Raw genomic sequence first — 7,500 nt, 5'->3', positions numbered from 1 at the left:
GCGGGCAAGGAGCCAGGACCGCTGCGCAGCTTCGGCTTCGGACGACACGGGCCTCTCGGTCACGCCCTCGGGTTCTCGCTCTCTCGCAGGGCACGCGCCCTTCCGAGAGTCGGCCTCGCGTCCAAGTCACGCACGGCACGCGGGACGGGGTACTCGGCTGGGGCTGACCCGCCCCCGAGGCCGGCCCGCCCGCCGACCGGTCGCGGGCGACCGGCCGCCGGCGAGGTTGAGCCGCCGAAGGGGACTCGCCCGGAGCGAAAGCCCCCCGACACGGCCCCCCCCACCGGGCCACGCGGAAAAGCACCGGATGTGCTAGAGGAGACAGCGACCCGACGAGGTGGGCGCGGCCCGGACACCGAGGCCCCTCGGCCAGGGCGGTTCGCTCTGCAGCAGGCGGCGACGCGGCAAAAAACGAGCGCCGTGCGGTGCGCGCGCGCGGTGGGCTCTTTTCCCCCAACCGTGCCAAACAGCGGGGTTTTTCCTTTCCCCCCTTTCTCTCTGGGGTTTCCCCCCCTCGGCTCAGCTCGAGCCGCACCGCCGCCCAAGCGCTGCTCGCGGCCGGCACCCACGGGGCACAAACCCGGGCCGGGGCCAGCACACACACCTCGCATGGTTTGAAGGACACCTGAGGGCTCGCGGGGCCACGCGGCCGTCACACAGCCCGGACGGTAAAGACGCCCTCCCGGCAGCGGGAGCGGCGACACCTCACCTGCGACGGGAAGCGAATTGGAAAGGAGACCGCCCTGCCCGAGCACCGGACTCCGCCGTGGCTTCCCCATTACAGAGAGCCCCGGAAGAGCCGGCCCGCCGGGGGCCCTTTCCGACGCGACCCGAAAAGCCTCATCGATCAGCCGAGAAAAGAGGAGCGAAAGAAGGCCCCGCGGCCTCGGTCCTGGGACATCGGCAGCCCAAAGCGCGCACCACACCACGCTTCCAGGCGGGCAGCGGGCAGACGGACGCAGCAGGGCTGCTTTTCCGCGTGCGGGACACGTCCCCGAGAGGCCCTCCCCACGGCTTGGCGCCGCCGAGCCTCCCCGACGCACCCGAGCGCCACTTTGCAGCAGAGCTTTCGCATCGGTCACAGCGGAGAAAGCGCGGGGAGGTGCCGCCACCCAACCCCGGCTGCGGACAACGATTCCCTTTTATTAGCGAGACAACATCGGGACGGGACCACGGCGGGAGGAGGCCACGGCAGGCCACGCTCCCGGCCCCACGGAACCCTTCCGAGCGTGCGAGAAAGCGCCACCGACCATGCCCACGGGCCACCGGCTTTCGCCCGCCTCGCGGCGATCGGCTTTCCCTCCGGAAAAGCCAGGGGGAACGGCAAACAGCGGAGGGGAAAAAAAAAAGGCACGACAGCGCGCGTCACATAACCCCGTGCTACCCACGGGGGCCGCGGGCCTGGGGGGCGAGGCGCGCGCCTCTCACTCCCCCCCCCTTTAATCCCAACGACCTCTCAAAGAACGCCTCCTTCTCGTCTCTCTCCCTTTCGGCGTTCGTGGCCCGCGCGCCTTTGTGCCGCGCTTCTCCGTCGTGCCGCGGCGGCTTAAGGCCGCGAGAAAAAAAAAAAAAACAAACAGCGTAAGGCCGGGGCAGGCACCCCCCCAGTGCAACCGCACAAGCCGGCACACACGCCTGAAACAGCGGACCTTCTCGCAACCCAGCCCACCGGCAACCACGGCAGCCGGGACAGGCCCGACACCACGGGCCGCCCCAGCGTCGCGGCTCAGTCGATGCCGGCCGAAAACAAGGAAGGGCGAGGCGCCGCCGCCTCGCCGGCAAGCATTCTCACAGGGCTCTCTCTTGTCGGGCTTCCGGTCCGCTCTCGGCAGCCGGCCACCGCAGGCCGGCCGCCGCCCCTGAGACCTTCCCGCCCGCTACGCGGGTTCCCCAGCTTAGGGCCGAGGAAGGGGGACGACTTCAACACACAGCGGGGGGGGGGGCGAGGCGCCGCCGCCCCGCCACAACATCGGGCGACTCCCGTCACCGAGCCCCTCGGCCAACCGGGCGAGGCCGGAGGCAAGGCCGCACGCCCCACCGGAGCGTCCCCGTGGCACCGCCGACACACCAAGCACAGGTCGGGAGCCGGGAACGGGGCGCCGCCACCTCGGCCAACTGGGCCCATCCTCGGAGCTCTCAGGGAAGGGCCGGGAAAAGCCCCGTCGGGGCTCCGCGAAACAGAGCGCGCCCCGGCCGCGTCCACCCCACCGGCTGCCAGCCACCGCACCAGACTGACAGCCGAAAACCGAGCCCGCCGAGCGGGCACCGGCTTAAGGCCGGGCAGAAAAGGAACGAGGCGCCGCCGCCTCGGCCACCACCGGACTTTCCCCTGCGGCCCCCCTGCACGGAGTCGGCAGCCGCCAGGGTCGGAGGGAGGATACACTCACGGGTCTCTCGCCACCCCACCTAGGCCGACAAGCGGCTCACACAGTCTCTCTCTTTTTCGGCCTTTCCCATCAACTGGGGCTGTGAAACCAGGATAAAAGCCACGCGACTCATATCCCGCTTATTCGACACTCTTCGTTCTGGCAACCGCGCGCGCGGCCGCCGCTCTCGACCTTCGACACAGGCACCGCCAGCCTGCGGGGACACGGCCCATCACCCGCTCCCATAATACGGACAGACGAGTCCAAGGCCCCGGACGCCTCCAAGAGAACCAATCGTACTTGACCGGGGCGGTGCGCTGGCGCACGCCGCCTCCTACCATGACGCAACTGGAGGCAGCCAGAAACAGCGACCCCTTGGTGAACTTCCAGGACGGGTGGGGCAACAGGTCTACCCGGCCCCTGCCGAAATTTGCCTAAGTCCCGCCGGAGCTGGGTAGACCTGTTCGCCCCGCGACCGGGCACCACCGCGGCGCCACGCCGACGGTTTCGGGGCGCGGCCGGCGGCCGCGGCCGGGCCCGGATCCGGGTAGACCTGTCCGCCCGGAGCCTTCCCCGGGCCGGGTAGACCTGTTCACGCCGAGACCGGGCGCCGCCAGGGGAGCCACGCGGGCAGTTTCGTGGCACGGCCGGCGGCCGCGGCCGAGCCCGGATCCGGGTAGACCTGTTCGCCCTCTGGCCGGACGCTGCCGGGACAGTACGCTGACGGCTCCGGCAACCGCTGGTGGCCGCAGCCGACCCCGGAGACAAGGCATCCTCCTGCCATCCCTGAGCCGGGGGAACCCCACAGCCCCGGAACGCCCCGGAACCGTATGGCTCTAGCAGCCCTGTCCCGCCTGAGAACCCGGTTTCAAGACCAATACGTATTTTCGACAAAACTCAACCTTTAATTTTTGAACGAGTACATCTTTCTTCTGCTAGGAACAAGGAAGTTTCCTGGGGAAAAAAAAAATTCTTTGCGAATTTTACTCCGTTTTCTTGGGCGCCCACACCACAGCCGGCCACGCTCGGGAGGATCGTGTGCCCTTAGCTCGGCCAGCCCACACACATTGACGCACCAAAACGGACGCCCCTCCCCACCCCACCCCGGGCACCACGCCCAGCCCCACCAGAGCAGAGCACCTCTAGGGAGACAGCGGGGAGGGGAAGCAGGTGCATAGGAACAGGGAACGAAGCCGATGGCCGCCGGCGCGACTGGCCCCGCCCACCAGGAGGGGCCGGGGCCGAGGCCGGGGGGACCGGGCGGCCGCCTTCGGGCCGGTTCTTTCGGGGTCCGCCGAGGTCCCCGTCTCCCGCCGCCGCTTCGGGGGGCCGCGGGGGCGCCGCGCCCAGGTGCCCGAGGCCGGCAGGCAGCGGGCGAGCCCCGGCGGGACGAGCCCCGCCCGCCGGCGAGGGCCGGGCGGCGGCCGGGGCCGGGCCCGGATCCGGGTAGACCTGTCCGCCCGGAGCCGTCCCCGGGCCGGGTAGACCTGTTCACGCCGAGACCGGGCGCCGCCAGGGGAGCCACGCGGGCGGTTTCGTGGCACGGCCGGCGGCCGCGGCCGAGCCCGGATCCGGGTAGACCTGTTCGCCCTCTGGCCGGACGCTGCCGGGACAGTACGCTGACGGCTCCGGCAACCGCTGGTGGCCGCAGCCGACCCCGGAGACAAGGCATCCTCCTGCCATCCCTGAGCCGGGGGAACCCCACAGCCCCGGAACGCCCCGGAACCGTATGGCTCTAGCAGCCCTGTCCCGCCTGAGAACCCGGTTTCAAGACCAATACGTATTTTCGACAAAACTCAACCTTTAATTTTTGAACGAGTACATCTTTCTTCTGCTAGGAACAAGGAAGTTTCCTGGGGAAAAAAAAAATTCTTTGCGAATTTTACTCCGTTTTCTTGGGCGCCCACACCACAGCCGGCCACGCTCGGGAGGATCGTGTGCCCTTAGCTCGGCCAGCCCACACACATTGACGCACCAAAACGGACGCCCCTCCCCACCCCACCCCGGGCACCACGCCCAGCCCCACCAGAGCAGAGCACCTCTAGGGAGACAGCGGGGAGGGGAAGCAGGTGCATAGGAACAGGGAACGAAGCCGATGGCCGCCGGCGCGACTGGCCCCGCCCACCAGGAGGGGCCGGGGCCGAGGCCGGGGGGACCGGGCGGCCGCCTTCGGGCCGGTTCTTTCGGGGTCCGCCGAGGTCCCCGTCTCCCGCCGCCGCTTCGGGGGGCCGCGGGGGCGCCGCGCCCAGGTGCCCGAGGCCGGCAGGCAGCGGGCGAGCCCCGGCGGGACGAGCCCCGCCCGCCGGCGAGGGCCGGGCGGCGGCCGCGGCCGGGCCCGGATCCGGGTAGACCTGTCCGCCCGGAGCCGTCCCCGGGCCGGGTAGACCTGTTCACGCCGAGACCGGGCGCCGCCAGGGGAGCCACGCGGGCGGTTTCGTGGCACGGCCGGCGGCCGCGGCCGAGCCCGGATCCGGGTAGACCTGTTCGCCCTCTGGCCGGACGCTGCCGGGACAGTACGCTGACGGCTCCGGCAACCGCTGGTGGCCGCAGCCGACCCCGGAGACAAGGCATCCTCCTGCCATCCCTGAGCCGGGGGAACCCCACAGCCCCGGAACGCCCCGGAACCGTATGGCTCTAGCAGCCCTGTCCCGCCTGAGAACCCGGTTTCAAGACCAATACGTATTTTCGACAAAACTCAACCTTTAATTTTTGAACGAGTACATCTTTCTTCTGCTAGGAACAAGGAAGTTTCCTGGGGAAAAAAAAAATTCTTTGCGAATTTTACTCCGTTTTCTTGGGCGCCCACACCACAGCCGGCCACGCTCGGGAGGATCGTGTGCCCTTAGCTCGGCCAGCCCACACACATTGACGCACCAAAACGGACGCCCCTCCCCACCCCACCCCGGGCACCACGCCCAGCCCCACCAGAGCAGAGCACCTCTAGGGAGACAGCGGGGAGGGGAAGCAGGTGCATAGGAACAGGGAACGAAGCCGATGGCCGCCGGCGCGACTGGCCCCGCCCACCAGGAGGGGCCGGGGCCGAGGCCGGGGGGACCGGGCGGCCGCCTTCGGGCCGGTTCTTTCGGGGTCCGCCGAGGTCCCCGTCTCCCGCCGCCGCTTCGGGGGGCCGCGGGGGCGCCGCGCCCCGGTGCCCGAGGCCGGCAGGCAGCGGGCGAGCCCCGGCGGGACGAGCCCCGCCCGCCGGCGAGGGCCGGGGCGGGGGCCCGGGCCGGGGCCGGGGCCGGCGGCCGGGGCCGGGGCCGGGGCCGGGGCCGGCGGCCGGGGCCGGGGCCGGGGCCGGGGCCGGGCGGCCGCCTTCGGGCCGGTTCTTTCAGGGTCCGCCGAGGTCCCCGGCCCCCGCCGCCGCTCCGGCGGGCCGCGGGGGCGCCGCGCCGAGGCGCCCGATGCTGGCAGGGAGCGGGCGGCCCCCGGCCCATGTTCACACGGAGAGATAGGCAGACACAGGGACTCTCAGACCCACTCACAGCCCCGCCGCCCCCCTCTCTTTTTGCCGCGGACGGCCACAGCTGCACACTCATCGACACAGACAGACACACACAGACATAGGCACGCCTGCGCATGGACGCGCACACTTGCCGCAGATGCGCTCCGTCCCCCTCCCTCCCGTCGCCCTGTCTCTCGAGGGTTGGGGGCACTCCTGCTCTCCACCATCTGCCTCCCTGGCGCCACCCTCAGACTTTTCTCGCCCCTGCCCAGGGTCCCATCAGCCAGTTCGGACGGCGGCGACGGCAGCAGCAGGGGGGCGAGGACTTGGGTGCCGAGGCAGCCAGGGTGTTCGGCGAGCAGGCCGAGAGCCTGGTGCAGAAGTAGGGCCAGCGACAGTCTGGAGGTGGTGGCGGGATGCTTGGCACTGTCTCTTTTTGAAGAAGCATCCTGTTCAGGTCGCTCTGAGCCTCTCGGTTCGATGGCGTTCCTTCCTGCCTACCCCCAGCCCCGGTCAAGCCTGCGGCAGGACGGAAGCGAGGCGGGCGGATGAGGGAGTGAGAGATGCAGAAATCAAGGTGGGAGGTGGGGCAAGGGCACGGCAGGCTTTCGAGGGCCGGGAGCCGGGCTTAGAGAGCGGATGCTGCTGGCCGTTTTGGCACGGAGGCGGCGGGAACGCCGCCGGCTCCTAAAGAGTCCCTCCTTCCCTCTCCGGCAGTGGCATGGGGAGCGGGCTGCAGGCAGGGTGGCGACAGGGCGGGCTGGAGCTGGGGAAGCGCGCGGCAGGGGGTGACGCTGACGGCCGCTCAGGCATGGAGCCAGAAGGGACGCCGCCGTCTGGGACCGAAAGTCACTCGCCTTCACGTCCCAGCTTTCGGGGCGGGGGGGGGGGAGGGGGGGACCAGCGCGTGCGAGCTGCCGTGTGTGGCGGGTGCGTGCGGGGCTGCCAGACGTGCGGGCTGGCCGCCCAAGACGTGCTCGCGGGCCTGGACTGGGTCCCGGGGCTGCGGGTCCGATCGACGAGACCTGGTCTCCCCAGCACCAGGAGGGGAGGCCGGGTCCACCCACATTGGGGGGGTGGGGGGGAGGGGAGGTGGGCAGGGGGCAGGCCCCGAGCTCCAGGAGGAGAAATCTACAAAGGAAACAAATCTACGGGCCGCTCATGTGACTAGGGTTCCAAGCGGGGCCTGGAGAAGGAGGTCTGCCCAGAGCTACACGGCAAACCCATAGGGCCGGACGGGGGAAGCCAACAGGCGTCGCCCGGTGCTAAGCGCCCAGCCGGGCGGGGCATGGCGAAGCCAAGAGGCGTGGCCCGGCGCTAAGCGCCCGGCCGGGCGGGGCCTGGCAAAGCCAACAAGCGTCGGCCAGCGTTAAGCACCCGGCTGGGCGGAGCCGGAGAAGCCAACAGGTGTCCGCCGGCGCTAAGCGCCCAGCCGGGCGGAACCGGGCGAAGCAACCAGGTCTACCCCGGCGCTAAGCGTTAGGCCGAGCGGGGCCGGGCGAAGCCAACCAGCGTGGCCCGGCGCTGCGCGCCCGGCCGGGCGGGGCCGGGTGAAGCCAAGGGGCGTCCCCCGGCGCTAAGCGTTAGGCCGGGCGGGGCCGGGTGAAGCCAAGGGGCGTCCCCCGGCGCTGAGCGCCCAGCCGGGCGGGGCCGGGCGAAGCAACCAGGTCTACCCCGGCGCTAAGCGTT

This window comes from Aphelocoma coerulescens, unplaced genomic scaffold, assembly GCF_041296385.1.
Source record: "Aphelocoma coerulescens isolate FSJ_1873_10779 unplaced genomic scaffold, UR_Acoe_1.0 HiC_scaffold_541, whole genome shotgun sequence".
NCBI lineage: Eukaryota > Metazoa > Chordata > Aves > Passeriformes > Corvidae > Aphelocoma > Aphelocoma coerulescens.
Note: the sequence above shows the minus strand (reverse complement) of the source record.